This window comes from Rhamphochromis longiceps, linkage group LG3 (genome assembly GCF_057381845.1).
Source record: "Rhamphochromis longiceps isolate RC_006_pf linkage group LG3, R_longiceps_female_GT1.1, whole genome shotgun sequence".
NCBI lineage: Eukaryota > Metazoa > Chordata > Actinopteri > Cichliformes > Cichlidae > Rhamphochromis > Rhamphochromis longiceps.
The window spans coordinates 31,120,792-31,137,205 of record NC_140559.1 but is presented as its reverse complement, the minus strand read 5'-3'; the positions used below and the strand labels follow the sequence as shown (position 1 = coordinate 31,137,205).

The 16,414-nt window shown below is 43.4% G+C and overlaps 1 pseudogene; it reads right to left on the bottom strand.

Annotated features, from left to right (window-relative positions):
• Positions 1–4,273: 4,273 nt before the first annotated feature.
• LOC146674102 (histone H1 pseudogene) lies at positions 4,274–8,123 on the bottom strand (annotated as a pseudogene).
• Positions 8,124–16,414: the final 8,291 nt, after the last annotated feature.

The following is a 16,414-nucleotide window of genomic DNA, read 5'->3' as shown; positions in this document are numbered from 1 at the left end:
TCGGTAGCATGCTAGCTGCTCCAGTTGTATGGCCGAGTCCGGAATGTTGTCATTAAGCCATGTCTCGGTGAAAACTAGCACACAACAGTCACTTACTTTGCGATTCGCTGATCTCAGAAGTCGTATGTTGTCCATTTTATTGTCCAGAGATCGTACGTTGGCTAAGAGGATCGATGGTATGGCTGGGCGAGTTGGCTTAGCCTCAAGCCTGACTCGGACACCTCCGCGCTTGCCCCGCTTCCTTGTCCTAGCGCACCGCTTTCGACACCTCCTTTCCCGGGGAGGGTTAGCAGGCGAGTCCGGTGAGTTGCTAGGCCAGCTAGCAGGCTGTCGCAGAAATCCTATCTCCCTTAGCATCTCAACGTTAGTGTTCAAAACTTGGCAAATCTTGCTTCTCTGAATGTGTAAGAGAGCCTGACGACTGTACACATATTCCGACGTGGACTGGCGAGAAACACTTGCAGAAAGACACTTACTTGACGAACAAAACATCGCATTTTCAGGAGAGCGTGAGGTCGCTGCGTTTACACGCGCCGCCATAAATGTGGATTTTCTGCTTCAGAAGATAAAGGTCAGTTTTGCGACCTTTAGATAAAGGTGTCACCATGATGAGCAAAGCAAGGCTTCATGAAAGATTTGAAGTGTTTGTGCCCCTCCCTTCCTTTCCTCCCCATCTCCAGCTGCCTCCCCCTTCCTGCTCCACCACAACCACCCACACATGCAGGACCTTGGAGTAGGGGTATGTCACCAGGGTGCAGAGGAGGCTACCCCCCTCTGTCCCCTTCTGGCTGCCTCTGCCTCAATTTTATCCCACAACTTAGACATTCACATTACTCACACTCTCATTACACATACTGATAGGTTTGTAGCATAAACCTATTCGCTGGAACGTTAAGACAATATAATTACACTGCTAAGCAAGACACAAATAGGCAAAGTTCTTTATGTTACTCGTGCACGGGAGAGAACCGGACAACCGCTTGACTCCAGTTGGTCTCGTCCGTTCTCCCATATCACTGTCCTTTTATTGAGGTTACATGAATATGCATAAGTTCATTAACATATGACGTCTACATACACAAAGAGTACCTTGCCTGTGTGTGTGTGTGTGTGTGTGTGTGTGTGTGTGTGTGTGTGTGTGTGGACTGCTGATCAAAGGGTCAAACATCCTTGGTCAGGAAGAGGGTAGCCTCCCCCTCACCCTAGATGGTTCATCCTAGATAACACGGTGAGGAAGTCCTGCAGTTCATCTAAACAAAGAGCACTTAGACTAGAACAGACGCAACTACGTTAATCCTACCATAAAACAATAAGACACGGTATGACCTCTCATGCTCCCAAAGTGCTGTCTAATACACACAAAGTTTGCAGACTATCAAGGATCAAAACCTCTACCAATCTACAACTAATTACAAAACTCTAAGCATATATAAGTAAATATTTCTAAGCATAAATGACAATCAACAATACAAATCTAACATTTCCCCCCTTTTTGACCTTTATGCCTGAAAAGTTCCCAGGTATGAATACCTCATGTCTGACAGTTTCAATGCAAACATTTTTATACTCAGCATATGTCAAATCACCCTAAATTACTGTAAAGATACACAGTTCAACAAATGTATTAGCAGTTATCCCATTCATTGAGCTCATCTCATGGCAAACTGCAACTTACGAGCAAACAAAGAAATTGTTAATTTAATAGTGAAAATAAAAAAGTAACATTTTCAAAAACATCTCAGCTTGGTAATGCTTCCTCCAGGTGTGCACATCACATGTCTCTCTGCAGAGTGGTTTGAGTTCTGCAGGGCGTCATGAATGTCTCTTCCAGTTGTTTCCATCGTTGTCCATAGGACCAGAGTCCAAATGTATGTAGAATAAACATTCAAACATACCAGTTGGTTTTGTTGTTTGTCAACATGGTTCTCAGCTATTTCCAAAGCTGCAGACCTCTCAGCACTCTAGTTTTATGGCCTCCCATTACCTCACTTCAGGCCTTCGTCCTGTGAGGGGGATATTTATGACTCCTTCATTGTCCATACTCTGCAGAAAACACCTCTGTGGAAAGGGTGCAGGGTTGTCTTACTGCTATCATGATCCCAGCAGCCTTCAGAGTGTCATCGTATGCACAGTACAGTGGCACAGCGTTAGGTGATGTTCATAGGAAACTGCTGTTATCACCACCATAGCTTCTGGTTCCTGTGCTTTTCACAGAATCATGATGTCATCCTCGAACTCCTTCTACGCTGTCGATGGAGCTTGGCACGCTCCTCATCCCCTGAGTGTTTATGTTCCAACGCTGCTGAAGGTTTAAGGCAGAGCACGTCGTACACCTTAGTCGTCTTCCTCAGCGTCAATATTGAATCTTTCATTGTATTTAAAATCTTGCTGTGGGAAGTCTCCTCTTGATTCCCTGGAAGCTTAGTAGCACAGCTCTCTGTGTGATGTCTGCTGTGCTGAAGATGATCTCTGATCCTCCTGAAGCCTCTCTCCCATCTTGTGGACGATCCTCTCCTCTATTTTGCAGGCAGTTTCATGGTCCTTGCTGTGGCTCCAAGGTCTGATTTCATGATGGGCCCCAACCAGCTTGATCTTTGACCTCAACCACTGCCTGGTCCTGTCAGCTATGCGCTTCTCACTGGGCCTCTGAAGATTTCTCAGGAGATTACTGCTGCACCTGTATTTCCTTGCTAGGAAGACAAACTATTTGGAGAGTATGTCAACAATCATCAAACCACATTCTTTAGTTCAGTGAACTTCACTTATAGGCCATCAAAGCCTCATCTGAACATGGGTGCACCACTTGCATAGGTTTAATATTTGTAAATAAAACGGCTAATCACACAAATCACTGCAACAATAATAAAAAACATTGTTTAATGTTAATCCTTGGACCCCTCCTCTTGACGCACGGACACACCCATGCGTCAACTCACCAAACCTGGATTCCTGTCTTAAAGAAAAAGATTAGCTAGATCATATCCCAGGCAACATCAGGGCATCTCCTCCCCTGGAGCAGCACCACCCTGGACCTATAATCCTGCAATGAAAATGTTAGTGTGCTTTGCATATTAAGTTTGCTTAACACCTGGCTCTCCCAGGAGCCTGCATACACACCATCATGGCCTGGAAAACAAAATCTGGAAGTAAAATCAAACTCCATACCTGTAAACAATTGTATCATAAGGACAAGAAGCATTCAACATCAGCAAGACAAGTGTCATGTGCAGGTTTTCTCAAATCAGTAAACTACAATTATTTTCATAAGTCGCCTCAGACATGGATCATCCCATGTACTCAGGCAACATTAATGTAATCGGTGACTGCTCTTAAGCAAAGTCACTCCACTTATATATTACTATGGGCTCAAAAGTGGCCAGCTAATGAGCCCATATCAAACTATCCCAGAAACACTGTATCTCTTATTTGTTTTACTCATGTCACTTGTCCGTTTCAGCTGAATCTTCCACAGCATTCTCAAAGAAACTAACATTAGCAATACACATTGACTGTAGTCAGACAGAGGTCAGACACAGGTCAACAGGTTCCAGAGGTGCCATAAAAACACCATAAAGTCAACCCTAGCTGTGGAAAGAAGTAACACCAGTTCTCAACACAGGAAATTTCACACATGTTATTCACATTATCAAAGTAACCTTCACATTTTCCCATCAACACAATGCAACAGCATCACCACTCATAACCCATAAACACAGTTTTCCTCACACATAAACCCAGAAATCCTGTAGTAGGAAAAAACATCAACCAGTTGTCCTGGTATAAATCGCATCATCAATTCACATGAAGAACTGGCATGCTGTAAGAAAAGAAAATGCAAATATTAGCGCTTGCGCAGGCGTATGCATACTTTGTCACAGTTATCTCTGTGAGCAACACAAGCCTATGAATAACACACCTGATAAATGCACAGACACAGAAAATGGCATTTAAAAGGTTAAATCATCATGCAACCTCGAGTGTTGCTGTCATCTTTCTGCTCCTGTAAAGGGAAGCACACACAGACTCATCTGCACCCCTGCCAGGCGGGGGTCAACTTCACACAGTCGTGTTACATCAGTAAAGTCTTGTCAGCTTTTGTCAGCTTTTACCAGTCAGTCAGTTTGTTTTCCTTTCACTCACTCATTCATGCATTCATTCTTTCTTTCTTTGCTGATAGTGGAACCTATCGTCGCATTTAGTTTCCACTCTCAGCAAAATGACGTCATTTCAAAAAGAAAAAGAAGAACTTTAGTTTGGATTACATCGCTGAATCCTTTTGGACTGGGACTGTCATTTAATAATTGTCCCAAATAAGTGGCTTTCTCCAGAGTCCATTTAAATGTGGAGAACTCACTTGGCACAATTTTCTCGACGACGTGTAGCATTTTTAATTCCCGACGTGCAGATCTGCTTAAAGAAAAGAAAATAGACAAACAAAATCAGTGCCTGTTCAAAAGATAAAAATGAAAAATAACAGAGATTATCAAACAAAACTTTCAGTGCACTGTGAAAGTATCAAAATAAAAAGGCCTTGTTAAGTCATGACACAAACTCCTCATCTCAGGTAAATCATACCATTAGCATGGTTCATCATACCATCATACTAATCGGCAGGCTCAACTTCACAACAAAAGAAAAATCATCAGCTAGATTCACTCCAAATCAACCATCAGCTGCACAACACACAACATAATCCTAATGTCTTATTAGCTATGAGTTTAATTACCAGGTCTGTGCTCTTCACTCATTTAGGCCACAGATCTATTCTATTCAATTTTCCTTTTCCCTTCATCATAAAACATGTGACATGCTGTCATGCACTTCACAAAAGACGTTTGTTCTGATGTATTCAGAGTTATGTATCTAAATACAGGATTCACTCGCACATCAAAACAGGAAACTCAGTGTTTTAGAGTCTCCACTCAACACACAACAACTCCAACACATCTCATTCACTCATACTAGAATTCAGTCACCTTTCATTAATCTAAAACCGATCAACTAATTTGCATATCAGCTATTAACCCACTAAGTTGACAGGACGACAGAAAAGCATGTTCAAAATAGTATCACAAAAGACAATTTCCCTCATACAGTAAATTACATGTGCTGCCTCAATCAAGCAGGAAGCTTCTCCCAATTTACCATTTTAACAACTAAATTTATTGTCTGATCACTGGTTGGTCAAACCAGGATCTTTTTTCCCACAAAAGTTAAACTGTTGTCCTGCAACCTGGAGAGTCAATTTTTTGCATTGGATAAATTCAGTATTTAATAACAAGTGTCTGCTAAATTGACACTATTTTAACACTGATGAAAGATAACAAGCTAATTTTCATTACATGTGTTTGTGTTATTAGGCAGGTCTAATGCATGTCTGTGGAGCTGCATCTCCAGCAGAGCATGTTCTTAAAGCTGCCTTTCCTACACACTTCTCTGCTATTATTTAATCATTTCTTAACTAATGTGCTATGAGTCTTCATGAGTCATTTTGTGTTTGGAATTGTTAGTAGGGTTAATGCATGTTCTGCTTGTGTGTGTGTGATTTTGTATATGTTTCTATTTTCGCAATGTTTCAGACTCCGTCTCAATTTTCCAACTTAAGCAGTCAGTTTTCTTTTTCCCCAGGTTTGCTAACCCAAATTTTGATTTCCCACATTAAATAATTCCTATGTGTTCTCACCTAGTCTTCTCACTCTGTTGTCCTCTCCCACTTCAACAGTCCAACAGCCGGCAGTTCTCCTTCAGCTTTGTCCTGTGTCCCACTGTCTCTTCTTGCCATTTTACTCCACAGGTGGCAAATGTCAAACTCCAACTGTTCAGTTCTCCTCAAACGTTTTCTTCACATGCACAGTGAAGTCACAGCCACTCTCACTATTGTCCTCTGATGCGGTTGACTTCGTGCTAGTGGCTGAAGTGCTGCTGCTGCTGCCTTCCTGGGCGACTTCTTAGCAGCTGCTGCCGGTTTCTTGGCTTTGGCCGCGGCGGGCGTCTTAGCTTTAGTCTCAGTAACCCTGTTCATCTTGAAGGATCCGGAGGCCCCGGTGCCCTTGGTCTGCACCAGAGTGCCCTTCGCCACCAGACTCTTGATGGCGGTCTTGACACGGGCCTTGTTCTTGTCCACATCGTAGCCTCTGGCAGCCAGAGCCTTCTTGAGAGCGGCCACGGCTTTCACAATCAGCTCGCCCACGCTGAGGCCGACCTTCTTGGGCTTGGAAGTCATCGTCTTCTTCTTCTTGGCCTGAACCTCGGCGCAGGGCGTGTTTATGATGGAGCCTTTCCCACCACAGCGCTGGCACGTTGAACGCATCACGAAGGGTCCATTTCTTTCATGTCGCTAGCCAGCATGCTAGCTGCATGTGGCTTGCCCGAGTCACTCAGTCCTTTTTGAGCATTTCAACATGCTGCCACCGCCATCTTGCTCGCCCCTCCGTGGAATTCATCCAATCAGACAGGAAGATGGGTTTGCTTTCTTCTGCTGCTGTTTATCCACATTGCTGCTGCTTTGCTGGGACTTTTTGTGCTCAGGACTTGCTGCTGTCTCTTTATCATGGAGCTGCATTCCTTATCTTCAGGGAGGAGTGAGCTCGCTTGTGAGGTTGAGAAACACATGGCACTGTAAATAAGTCAGCCAGAAACTTGGCCTGCATGTTTCCAATGATGTTAAACTATAACTTTCTTCCGACCGCTGCATGTGGAAAATTGATTCAGGTCTGCTTTTCACCTGAAAGTGACAAACTAAGACATTTCATTATTATCATCACTGCTTAATCAACACATATCTCTCTCTCTCTCTCGCTCTGTGTTTTTGTGAACAGTCCTTTCTTAAAAGCAGAAAATGAAATTATAGTTGTTTTTTTTGGTTGATCAACACAAAACCTTTTTCCTATGATTATTTTTTCCTACAATATAAATTCTCCCTCTTATTCACTCTTTTTTTTTTTTTTTTTTTTTTTATTTACAATAGCTGGTGACCTGCAAAATCACCGCTGTCACTCACAATCAAAGGCAATTACTCTTGCACAGCGCACAAAAACACTGTGATGTCAGACACATTCACACTCACTTTGTCATCTGCAAAAATAAATCACATGGCTGATGATATGTGCCATGGTGATCCGTAAATATGATCACCAGTTTATTTAACTATTTTTCAACCCAACAAACAAATAATCAAAAACATGATGCTGATGTTATGAACACTCTACACACAAGTCAAGATGCAGGAAAACTGCTCATGGAAACGTTGCACACTCCAGTTATCACAGTTATCATAGCGCTGTTTCCCTCTCTTAGAGTAGTTCTCAGACAGCTCTCGATCTGATAATGTGTAGCCTGCTCATCAGCTCAGAAGAAAAAAAAAAAAACTGCAACGCAACATCACACAGTAGTTGCTCTGCCCACAGTGGCAAAGTCTTACACTTTCATATTCAACTCAGCTTCTCCATCATGTACTTTTAGATGTTTCATACAGGGTTGAGCATATTAGTTGTTTTCACAGGTGTGCTGTATATCTCAACAATGGTTCATAATAAGACGACAGTCTTCCACACAGGTCAAGTGCCTCTATGCACTTCAGTAGTTTAAATATTTATCTATATCACTTCACCTCACATGTCATCGTACTGAATTTAAGCAACCACAAGCGTAATGTAGATGACTTTTAACAACTATCCACCTCAATTACGTCTATGGTCTGGCACACAGGCTGAAGAGTTAACGTTTTGTGTCAGCAAGGGGTGGGGGGACAGCCACCCACCAGAGCATAGCTGCTGATGTGGGCTGGCCTTCTCCACACGCTCTTCAAGGCTGGTGTGTTTTCTGAAAACTTCTAACATTTTAATCTCTTCCATTTTTAAGCCTGCGATTAACCGCACGGCTCAGGTCCGCGTGAAACCCGCGTGACCGCGCTCGCGTGAACCCGCGCAGCTGTGGAGCCGTCGCTCCCTCTCTTTTTTACATAAATACTTTGTGCTGCCAGGAGCAAAGTCCAGCACAAACGTCTGTCTCCCTCCGACTCACTCTTGGTTGCTTAGAAACCCATGATAACAACAACAGTCGGTGTCACAGACCACATGTTCTGCTCCGCACACACAACAACAACAACGACGACGACGACGACGACGACGACGACGACGACGACGACGACGACGACGACGACGACGACGACGACGACGACGACGACAATGACAACAACACAAAATAGGCCTACTGTCCAGCACAATCTGGACCCCGCGGAACTTCTCAACACCCCACTGAGCGGTGGAGAACTCACTACAGTACCCCACACAGCGGTCTGTATTTCGCCCCACTAAGACGGCGAACCAAAAAAAGTTCGAACTGCGCAACTCTGCGACTTAATGCTTCTGTACAAAAAACCCCACTGAGCGGCCTTGTACATCGCCCCACTTAGACGGCGAATTTTAGCCCCACTGAGCGGCCACGGACAACGCCCCACTGAGCGGCGAAGACGTACAGTTATAGAGTTGGACTCTAAACTTACTCGGTGTTGCTTAGCGTGTAATATCAGCCTCGAATCCCGCCAATCGCCATTCATCGAGGAGAAAAGACATACAGCGAATCCACAGGAACTTCCTGGCTGACGTCAGACTTTCAGCGTGCCTCTCCTCCCCTCGGTGAATGCGATTCCAGGGCTCCGGCATCGAAGGACCAATTAATGATAGGTTTGTAGCATAAACCTATTCGCTGGAACGTTAAGACAATATAATTACACTGCTAAGCAAGACACAAATAGGCAAAGTTCTTTATGTTACTCGTGCACGGGAGAGAACCGGACAACCGCTTGACTCCAGTTGGTCTCGTCCGTTCTCCCATATCACTGTCCTTTTATTGAGGTTACATGAATATGCATAAGTTCATTAACATATGACGTCTACATACACAAAGAGTACCTTGCGCGTGTGTGTGTGTGTGTGTGTGTGTGTGTGTGTGTGTGTGTGTGTGTGTGTGTGTGTGTGTGTGTGTGTGTGTGTGTGTGTGTGTGTGTGTGTGTGTGGACTGCTGATCAAAGGGTCAAACATCCTTGGTCAGGAAGAGGGTAGCCTCCCCCTCACCCTAGATGGTTCATCCTAGATAACACGGTGAGGAAGTCCTGCAGTTCATCTAAACAAAGAGCACTTAGACTAGAACAGACGCAACTACGTTAATCCTACCATAAAACAATAAGACACGGTATGACCTCTCATGCTCCCAAAGTGCTGTCTAATACACACAAAGTTTGCAGACTATCAAGGATCAAAACCTCTACCAATCTACAACTAATTACAAAACTCTAAGCATATATAAGTAAATATTTCTAAGCATAAATGACAATCAACAATACAAATCTAACACATACATATAGGATCTTGGGGGTGGGCACGATACATGGAATCCAAATTACCATCAGGGTGTACACCTCACCCCTGGCGTCGTTGCCCACCTCTCAATTTTAAATACACGTAGACATTGAGGGCTAGCAGGAGGGACTATGCATTTACCTGCTGCTCTCTGGCAGGTAGCTCCATGCCCTCCTGGGTTTTAAATGCACCTTAGAACACACATGCATCAACACCACAATGAGCGGGTGGAGGGAGGTTTGGAGTCTTCTCTCACCCCCATTCTCTGCGGCCTGCTGGAACGGGGGGGCTAGGAGGAGGAGTTGGCCGTCCGACTGCGGTCTGGAGGGTGGGGCCTCCCTGCTGCTGCGGAGTCGGGGCGGTCTGCCTCCCCCCACCGCAGGGAAAAGGGTAACACCACCTGGGTCTGGGTGTAGTTCCCCCCTCCAGGGGCAAGGGTACCTAGACCTGGTTCGTAGAGTACGCTTGGGGAGTGTGATCGTGTGTACAGCGTCTCTTCATGTCTGTCTCCACGTTGGTGTGGAGTAAGTGCATATGAGAGCATGAGGGTGGGAATGGATGTTTGTATCTGTGTGTGCCTGTATTTCTGTGTCTATATGTCAGGTTGGGTGTCAGGCGCCACCTCTCTGGGGACATCTTAGGCCCTCCAAGGTTTGGAGGCCTTTCTCCCCCCACCACCACTTCCCCTGCCAGTGGCAGACTCCCTCAGACATCGGTGCCTTGGTGGTTCTTTGTGTCCGGGGATGGGCGTCCGGGTACACACCGGCTCACTCCTTGGCGGCCGCTTATCGGGGCCTGGAGCCTGGGGCTCGCTCGGGCCACTTCGGAGTTGGGTGCCCCCGGCCTCTCGGCCTGGGGCTCGGTCACTCAGGCACAGCTGGCTGCCGGCGGAGCTCACGGGCACGTCACTGCAACTCCCCCTGGCTTCTGCTCCGCGGCTGCTGAGTGAGCCCTCATCTGGGACTCTCCTCAGCTCTTACTGGGACAGTGGCGCGGCTGCCCCTCTGTTGGTCTTCCTTGGTCTCTTGTGTTCTGGGGGCCTCTGGATGTCTGGAGTTTTGATCTCCTCCATACCTGCTTCATGCCCTGGAGGACGGGGCTGTGGCCCCCCCACACCCTCTAGCAGATCATTACATGAAGGAACCTTTAAAAAAAAAAAAAAAAAAAAAAACAAGCGCGTCCATGCTCACAGGTGTACACATGGGTGATCACACCCACAAAGTACACCCTTTTTGGCTCCTACCTCAAAGCACACTGTGTTCTGTTGATCTTATGTGCTGCACAATAATGTTTAATATTTAGTATTTACTGTCATATTCCCATATATCATTGTGATGTTGTTTATTCTATTACTCTTGTTCTCTTCTGCTTGTTTTCTTTTTTCTTTCTCAGCAGGTGATCCAGGTGATCGATATATGCATTTTTTTTCTCTTTTTTTTTTCTGCCTGTTCTGTTGGTTTATGTTTTTTGCCCTTCTCCCCCGTCCCTCTTCTCAGCTGTTTCTCTTTCCCTCTTTCTTTCTCCCCTTCTTTCCCCCAGTCAAGTCTGTCTCGTATTCAGTAAGTGAAAATAAAATAAACAATAAAAGGTGAATCAAATGGACCATTACGGCAAGGCTGGGATGGTCAATTTGGTAAAGTAAATCACAACAATTCTGATGGCAAAAGAGCCAAACGGGACAGGCAAAAAAAAAAACAAAAAAAAAACAAAAAAACATTTTAGCGTTTTAAAGAGAGAGATTAGACATGATATTATGATGAAATTCCATCATTTCCTGTACTTTCCCAGATTACTTCACTTCAGTATGGTTTATGGAACAGTAGTGATGTTTAATACCAAGTAACATTCAGACAGGTATTGGCAATACTGATCTGATATTTTTGTATCAGTATGCACTACAATTTCAACAAATGAGACTTTGTCTTTATTCCCGTCATTTAAACACAGACACAAAAACCTAGACATAAGTCACTTTCCAAAATTCAGCACCAGTGCTACACGCAGCCAACAGCTCCACATTTCATTTGTACCTGGATAGATAGTGCCTGCCTGCAGCACCAAAGGACTCCGCGAGCTATGTTTGTCTCGCCCCAGCAGCACCTGTCCCTCTCCTCCTCTTCAGTTTGCCTCATCATAAACTCATCATCATATTCTGTGTTATAATTTACTTTTGTTTCTGTTTGACAAGGTTTGCAGTCTACAATTTTTAAGCTACATTTGTCACAAACCGCGTCTCGGCTGTTAGTGGAGCTGAAATAGCTCCACACATGACTCCACTCATCAACTGAGTGAGCGAGCACAAGTGACCTGTGACGCATTTACACAGCTGTATTTCGCAGATCACTATGACAGGCGGAAGAAGAAGTAGTTCTTACCAATCATTTAGACAATCCTTGTAATACAGCTACTGTGTTCCTGTTACTCAAAGTACAAATTTACCACAAAGTACCAAAATATATATTTTTATGAGAATCGATTCTAAAACATAAATATCTGGTATCGGAGTAATTGATATTTTGTATTATATTTATATTTAGTATTGATCCGCACTCCACTAGTTTATGGCAGTGGCTTCTTTCAGGGCATGCAAGGCAAGCAGTGCTTGTCTAGTGAAATCAAAAGCAGACATTAATTAAAGCAAATTAAACCATCTTGTTTCACTACACATAGCATTCTGTCATTAAATTTCTCTCATGGCTGTTTGCATTCATGCATTACTGCCATCTTGTGACCACAGATGGTTATTGTTACTAGAAACAGAATTATTTCTGCGTGGTAAGAGTATGGATTAGGCGTTCTCAGGAAAGTGTCCATGGCTGGTTGACGACGGCTGGAATTTCTCAAGCTTAGAGCCAGCAGCTTACAGTTCTTTGTTTGGGCTTGTGCACTGGGGATAAACCTCTGGTCTGATGATTAGCATGCAGGGCCAACTGCTGCTGGCTTTGCATCTACTGATCTGAGCTGTGTTTAGCGACAAAACAGAGCTGGAATTGGCAAGTAGATGGAAACTCTATTATCATGATAAAAGATGAGCTTTCTCTTACTAACCACTTTGGTCAACATATCCAACATGTAAGAAAGTTTGAATCAATCATTCAGAACATTATAATGAAAACTATGATGATGGCGAGGGGAACTAATGCTCTGTTTGGCTTAATAAAACCACCAGGTGAATAGGTGCAGGTTCCCCCAGCATTTCATTACTTTATGTAGAATTTCAGATTAACTTGTCTGAGGAATCACTTGGTTTACCAAATTTACAAAGTTCAGCTGGTTTGCTAATACACCACCTTCGTTTTTCATTCAGTTTTTTCCCCACTATAGATATTGACAGCTATGTCACACAGTGCTCAAGCGATGAGCACTGTGCACTGAACAGAATATGAATTATTTAAAACAAGCTCAATGCTCAGCAATAGTAATGCTAGTAATACTGTAGGAATACAGTAACACAGTAAACCATATAACACCAATGTGGAACGTTTTTCTGCAGGAGAAGTACTTTCATTTCATTATCTTACATAATGTTTGCCAGTAATACAGTTCTGAAGTATGTATAGAAGTATGTATATGTAGAATATGGCATGTGTAGTCAAGTATTTTTATAGTGTTCTGTTGTTTGTTTTGCTTAAGTATTGCTTACAGTTCTATAGAGTGCAGAGACATGAAGGGGGGGTTACATCCGCTAATTTTCTGTACATGCTACTGGTTTATGGTATATAAGTATTTACTTTCAACTTAAGTGGTTAAATGCTGCAATTCGGGCATGTTAAAGCAATGGATAACATATACCACATGGATGCAGCAAGCTTTGGCAGCTGTGATGTTTTTTTGTTTTTTTTAATTACATTATGTTATTATGTAGTTTGATTAGCGAGCTGAAGTCATAAAATACATGTAAGCTAAATAGTGCTAACTAACAGACTCATAAAATTATAGAGTTCCACTGTGTAATTTGTATCACACATCGAGCCATGTTCTTGGTGAGACAGTTTTTATTAGCATGCTTCAAATTGCACCAAACTTGGTGGAGAGGTGAAGTTTAGTGATGATAATGAGCAAGTAACTAATTATCATCAGTAGTTGTTTTAGCAGATCACAAACAAGTACTGGTGATGGTTTAATTAAGATTGCACGCTAATGCTGTAAAGTTGGATGTCTATTGCACTTTTGCTTTTTTATTCACCTCTCGCTCTTGTGTGGAAATTATTGGTTTGGAACATTTAGGCAATTTCTAAATTTAGCATCACAATACATGTAGCATGTGCAACATTTCCCCAAAATTGTTTTGTCACTGCTTCCCAAAGTGCAAGAATCCAGTATGACAAGATAATGTACTCCACGTTGAATTGTGTCATTTCAGCCTCACAAAACTACCCTGTTAGATATATGAGAAAAACTGATGCGAGCTGTCAAACACAGAGACGCTTAACATCCTGTAAGGGGAAATTCTTGGTGGAAACAGAGAGTTCTGGTCACACTTTTTGCTTCATCTCAACTTGAAAAGTTTTGGCTGACAGCAGTTTGAAACCCGAAATAGACGTGGAGCTCTTAGCTGAAACAGATGCACATGTTGTGAGACAAAAAGAAGAAGAAAGAAAAAAAAATAATGAAGTGTTTGTGCTTGTATTGACGATTCAAAACAATCTGAAACCATCTCCACAGTGGCACCTGCTGGACAATTTGGCTATTGTCATCTCTTGATCATATTCTCTGAAATGGTGACACAGACAAGTTCTGCACAACTCCAAACAAAACCACTTATCATACCAGACCATCCATAACTCTGATCATCACATTTTGGAGAAATCCTCAAAGAAACAAGGCACCTTGCCTTTTATTGGATAGTAATAGTGAAAATGAAGAGTAAAGTGCAGAGGAAGAGGGAGACGGGGAAGACATGCAGCAAAGGGCCGCAGGTTGGACTCGAACTCAATTCGCTGTTTTCCACTGAGCTAAACTGGCCCCCGTGTTTGGTTGACTTTTAGGTTTTCTAGCACTTCTAGTTTTACTAAACTGAAAAGTAACTGAAAACGGCTAAATCACCAAAACACACACTTCACAGAGGAGGAGCAAGCAGCCACCAGACAAAGCTCACCAAGGTGGGAGAGTTGACAGGACACACCCACACAAGGTCATTAAAAATTCCCCTCTCGCCCCTGCGGGCGGTCTATCGTTTAAGGTCCTCTACCAGAGGCCTGGGAGCTTGAGGGTCCTGCGCAGTATCTTAGCTGTTCCTAGGGCTGTGCTCTTCTAGAAAGATCTCAGATGTTGATCCTGGGATCTGCTGGAGCCACTCGTCTAGCTTGGGAGTCACTGCACAAAGCACTCTGATTACCACTGGGACCACTGTTATTTTCACCCTCCACATCTTCTCTGAGCCCTTGGTATTTCTCCAGCTTTTCGTGTTCCTTCTTCCTGATGTTGCTGTCATTCAGAAGTCCCACAGGATCTTAGCTCGGTCATTCTCAACTACCTTCAACTCTCCCAGTTTGACTTCCAGGCCACACTCAGCACAGATGTTTCTGTATACTAAGCCGGCCACTTGGTTATGGCGTACCGTGTAGATGCCTGCTAGCACCTTGCACCCTGCTGTTATGTGCTGCATTTGTCATGAACAGGCTGTGTGCTGGCATTGGAGGACCCAAATGCAGACTTTGGCTACGTTCACACTGCAGGGGAAAGCGCATCAAATCTGACTTTTTTGACCCTATGCGACCCATATCGATCATGGTATGACAGTGTGAACAGCACAAATCCAATATTTTCAAATCCGACCCAGGTCACTTTCGTATGTGGTACTGAATTCGATACATATCTAATGTTTTAGAAAGCGACTGCTGTTTGAATGGCCATGTCACCTTAAATCCATCTTCTACTTCACTGACACAAGACAGACGCCAATTATCAGCGCCGGAGAAGAGCCCGAGAAGACATCGTGAACGCTTCCTGGCCATCCCGTGTAGATGTCAGTGAAACTGTTGGGAAGACAATGTTGGAGAAACATGAACATTTTATTTGTACTGTATAATCTGCAGATTCTGACAGAAATCTGCAACTATCCTTTGAAGCACTGCTCCTCTAAAACAGCAATAAGGATAATTATTAGGCCATATGTAAATAACAAAATAACTTTAAAACTTAAAGAAAAATTGGGAAACGTAAAGTCCGAAACAAGTCTTTATATTAAGGGCCATCATTCAAACAATACTGTTTGGTCTGAGTCTAAACAGAGCGCGTTGTTTTATTTGTAGTGTGAACAAGCAGACAAAGAAATCGGATTTGATCAAAAAATCGGAATTAAACATTAAGACCTGCAGTGTGAACGTAGCCTAACAGAGGCGAAGAGTAAACAAAAAAACCCCACAGCTTTATTTGCTGGATGAGAGCTACACTAGGAAATAATATAACCTAACACACAGCAAGGGAAACATGGGGCTTAAATATACTGAGGGATAATGAGGGAATGAGACACTGGAGGAGAGCACAGCTGGGAGAAATGAAACGTGACGGGACCAAGGGGAGGCAAAACTTGAAACACTGGCATGAGACAAGGGAACGTCAAAGTAAAACAGGAAGTATAACACAAAGATGTGGACTTGACATTGAACAAAGGGAACACGGAGCACAGAGACAGGAGTGAAAGAAGACATGACTGATTGGGGAACAAGATAATAAACATGAAGACTGAACTAAACCTACCTAACTGAGAACTGTTTCAGGCAAAACCCAGCAGACTACTGTGTTTATACCAAGGAGGCAGAACATGGCAAGGTGATCACCTGGGTGGATAATTGCAGCTGGCAATGAAAAGGTAATGAAGGATGTGAAAGAAATGCTTTCAGTCCGATTTAAAATGAAAGACTTGGGCAGACTTCAGCATTTTCTGGGTATTGATTTCACTCAGTCTGAGGGATGTATAACAATGTCACAAGAAACATATGTCAATAAGATACTGATGAGGTTTAACATGCAGAACTGTAAACCCAGAGTAACTCCCTGTGATCAAAGGTGAGAGATGTGAGGACGTATAGAGAGGCTGTAGGCAGTCTTAT